General features: G+C 42.1%; 1 pseudogene; it reads right to left on the reverse strand.

Annotated features, from left to right (window-relative positions):
* Nucleotides 1-1392: 1392 nt before the first annotated feature.
* Nucleotides 1393-4181, reverse strand: LOC126491518 (protein arginine N-methyltransferase 1-like; annotated as a pseudogene).
* Nucleotides 4182-4515: the final 334 nt, after the last annotated feature.

Here is a 4515-nt window from a genome sequence, read left to right on the forward strand (position 1 = left end):
TGTGTGTGTGTGTGTGTGTGTGTGTGTGTGTGTGTGTAGTGCCCTGTACTTTCCTCAGTAGTTCATCCACCTGTATGATCTAAAGGAAGCTTCATATTTTCCAGCATGCCACGTAATTTGAGGCAGAATCCTAAAAGGCCAAAACTTCTGAGCTCAGCTTTTTGTTGATTGGGCAAACAGAGAGAAGAATGCTTTTCTCCTATGGTACAAAATATGCCCGTATAGTGGAGAGCCTGCCCAAAGTGCAATGTAAATTATCTTCCTACTATGCCAATGATGCTGTTCTTTCTTGGCCACAATTCTCCTTTTATTGTTGTTTTAACTCTGTGTGTGTGTGTGTATGTGTATGTGTATGTGGTGTGTGTGTGTGTGTGTGTGTTTGTTTGTACAGGTGTTTGAGGAGGCCAGAGGCTTCACTTCCTCCTAGAGCTTGAATTACCAGCTGTTGTGAGCCACGTGGCATGTGTGCTAGGTGACAAATCAGGGTTCTCTGCCAGAGCAGTAAGTGCTCTTAACTTCTGAACCATCCCTCCAGCCACCAGATGTCTCATTTTGTTTGTTTGTCTCTATGATCTAGATACCTGATAGTAAGAGAGCAAGCATTTACTAGAGCTCCTAATGCTGGAAATTTCTAGTCCATTATGGTCTTTAGAGTCCTGAACAGTTCTTGGCAAGGTAGAAAAGATCAGAGAAGAAGAAAGGAAACAGCCTGGGAAGGTAGACCCTCAAAGACACCCAGCAATCTACTTTTGTACCTTCTAGGTTTCTCCCCCCCCAAGCAATATGAAATCCTTTTTAAATTATAGAACGTACTCCCATCTTTATGTTTTTTTTTTAAAAATTCATTCACACATGTAGGTTTGAATGAATATACAAATATTGTTAAACTAAAGAACCATCAATTTGAAGTTGTTTAATCTTATATTTCTTGTGGAATCTGCCATATATACCCACACATTGAAAAATTTTACTTTTGTATTTATATGTGTGTATGTTCATATGTGCCCCAACTTTCAGGTCTTAGCTTTTACCATGGATCCCAGTGACTAAAGTCAGGTCCTCAGACTTGATCATCAAGTCCTTTGACCTCCTGACCCATTCTACTATTACTCCTCAAGTGAATGCATGTGTCTAATTTTCATATAAATGTGTACTGTATTTGTGGTCATATTCTCCTTCTTAACACTATTATGCTATCTTTTCTTACCTTTCCTTTTCTTTTTTTTTTAATGTGTGAACAGTTTTACTTTTTTTTGTCAGCTAAGGATTTATTGGCATAAATGCACTCATATAAAAGCATAAGTTATAAAAAACACGGTCATGATGTACCCTCCCATCCCATAAGCCCAGTCCCTAAGCCCCTTTCTGCAGGAGGGCCAGCCTGGAGCCACCTCAGTGCATCTGGTAGGCGACAGAGCAAGAGAGAGGCTCACATAGCTGGCACTTGAAGTCCAGGTCAATGGTAAAGTCCAAGTCAGGATTGTTTTTGGCATTGGGTCTCATGCCACTGGTGCCAAAGATCTCCTCAACAGTCTTCACTGTTAGGTAATCCTCCGTGTAGAACACAGTCTGCTTCCAGTGTGTATATGGGGACTCAGGACTGGTTGAAAAGCCAGTCCTCTTGTGGCATTGGGTGAACTCGGTTTTGAAGTAGGCCACCAATGCATGCATGTAGTCATTCCTCTTCACTTGTAGGCAGGAGGAGGAGGTGAAGGTCAGGTCCCCTACCTTGACTGTATAAATGTCCACCTCATTTATGAGGCAGGCATTAGTGACCAGCTGCTTTGGTTACACCATGTTCACCAAGGGCTCCTTGATGGCCACGTCTTTGATGCAGGACATATAGAAACCATATACATTCTCCTACCAATGGATCTTGTAGTCTTTACCCTATTGGTCCTCAATGGCTGTCACATAAAAGGTGACCTGGACTGGGAAGATGAGGCCATCAGGTGCCAGCCACTTGTCATAGGCATGCAGCACGGTGTTGAGCATGGACTTGTAGAAGAGACTNAAAGGTGACCTGGACTGGGAAGATGAGGCCATCAGGTGCCAGCCACTTGTCATAGGCATGCAGCACGGTGTTGAGCATGGACTTGTAGAAGAGACAGTAGTCCATCCACTCACTGATGATGATGTCCACTTTCTCCACCTCCCCCACCTTGCCTTTGATGATGGTCACCATGTGATCTAACTTGTTGGCTTTGACAATCTTCACAGCATAACCAGAGATTTTTGAACATTCAATCCCAAATGAGCTTGCAGGCTTCTGCCTTGGCTGCAAACATTCAGAGGGTGCTGGTGCCTGAGCCCACATCCAGACTACCCTGTCTGTGAAGAGATGCCGATTGTGAAAGATGGAGTAACAGTGAGCACCTCATCCTTCTGCATCTCCTCATGGATGCCAAAGTGGGCATAGGAGTCAAAGTAGTAGTCATTGGACATCATGTCCTCAGCATTGGGCTTTTCACTGCTTTCTGCTTGACCACAGGAAACCTCCCTGATGCAGTTCACTGCCTCAGTTGCTGCTGTTTTCACCCAAGTCCTCTGGCCTCCGAAACCACCTTTCTTCTCCCAGTTTTACTTTTTTAACTGTCATATAGACATACATGCTTTTACATATCTGTATAAAATCTAGAAATCATGTATGAGATAAAACATGACATTGGTGTCAGAGATATGATCAGTGGCTAAGAGCACTGCTGCTCTTAGAGAGAACATGGGTTTGATTCCCAGCATCCACATGGCGACTAACTCCAGTCTCAAGGGATCCCAGTGGCCCCCTCAGGCACCAGACACACATGTAGTGCACAGACGTACAGGTAAAATACCCATGCACATAAAAAACAGAAATAAAAAAATACAACACAAGATACCTGTATTTCTGAGACTTGCTTATTTTTGATAATAGTATTATCTACAGTTGCATCATATTCTTGCAAATATATAAGTTCAATCCCCTTTATGCTTGAAAATATTTCAGTATGTATATAACCCACCTTTTATTTTTCCTTTCCTTTGCTGTGGAATGCTTAGGCTGTTTCTATAACTTAACTGTTGTAAATAATGTGGCAGGAACTAGCTGTCTGTAGGTATTAAGGAAAAAGGTCCTGGAGTAAAAACTGTTTGTTGCTCATAAATGTTACAGTGAGAACCAAGCCTGTAGTTAAAAGGAAGATCAAGGGTTAAAACAGCAGAAACTGCAGTGCTGAAGAAAACAAATAAGAAGGTTTATAGCTGGGTATGGGTTGACCAAGTTAGGCAGAAGAGAGTAGGGATGTAGGTGTGCCAGTCACACCAGCCCCACTGGTCACTTGAAGTTTTTAGGGACATACATAAGGAGTTATTGTCCTTTCTTTGAGTTCAGCTGCTTGTAGCTGGTTAGATTATAAAACAGCTTCTAACAAGCATGTGCTTAATCAGGTGAGCCTCCAAACCCTGTAGAGGAGGAGCTAAATATGAGATAAGCCAAAAAAGATTATTAGTCTACACCTGCATTTTGAATTGTTTTCCTTCTTTCTCCTCTAATAGTTTTAGAATTTATTGTTTCATATTAAGGCCTTCAATTATTTAGAGTTGCTTTTTATGGAGATGGAGAGTTAAGGATCTAGTTTCAAACTTCTACTTATGGATTTCAAGTCTTCCCAATAACGTTTGTTGAAAACACTGTCTTTCTTTCAATGTTATTTTTATCTTTGTCAAGAATCAGGAGTTGGTATCTTGTATGTGGGTGTTGTATTCTTTTCATATCATCCAAGTCCATTGATCTTCATGTCCAGACAGTGAATTAATCTGAGAATTTCTCATGAACAATTTCATGTACATTTTTCCCATTCAGAGTTACCGTTACAACTTTGGTGTTGGAAGGGATTTCTGTAATGTTCATATAATTATTTACGTCTTTGACTGCTTTAAAAAGACAATTTAGTGACCTCATTTCCTCATTTCTCCCCTTGTTCCAAGTTGTAGCTGGCAGACATGGAACCAAGAGAGCTGTTCCTGGCTATCTCGAAACACACACCAGGGCACAGGATAGGGTTCCGCCGGCTGCTGGTGTCAGGAGGGAAACTCTCTCATGTGCAGTGTAATTAGTCTATGAAGCATGCTCTACAGGCTCACTGAACCTGAAGGAAGGCCTTCCTCCGAAAGCGATCCTCTGCCCTCTTGTGGCCACATTCCATATTACACGCACTCTCAATAGGGGCTGGCCAAGAAGGCTGCTCTGAGACAGGATCAGTGACAAAGCAAGCAACAGGGTGCTGTTGTTTGTGGAGAAAGGCTGGGGTGTGTGTAGCTGCAGTTCTGCTTGGGTCTGTGAATAATAGCAGGGGATTCTAGTAAGAAACCAAAATGATGCATGGGTCAGGGAAGGGTGTCAAAGGAAAGACATGGTGAGCGAAGAGATTTCCAGAGCATATACGTTCTGTGATTTAGAATTTAGAATTTAGGAAGCTGAAGAGGTGAATTGGTGATTTAAAATCACTTGTTTATTGTGTGGAGGACTTGGGTTCAGTT

The sequence above is a fragment of the Alexandromys fortis genome, unplaced genomic scaffold (assembly GCF_014885135.2).
Source record: "Alexandromys fortis isolate MF-2015 unplaced genomic scaffold, M_Fortis_MF-2015_v1.1 scaffold_244, whole genome shotgun sequence".
In the NCBI taxonomy this organism is placed as follows: domain Eukaryota; kingdom Metazoa; phylum Chordata; class Mammalia; order Rodentia; family Cricetidae; genus Alexandromys; species Alexandromys fortis.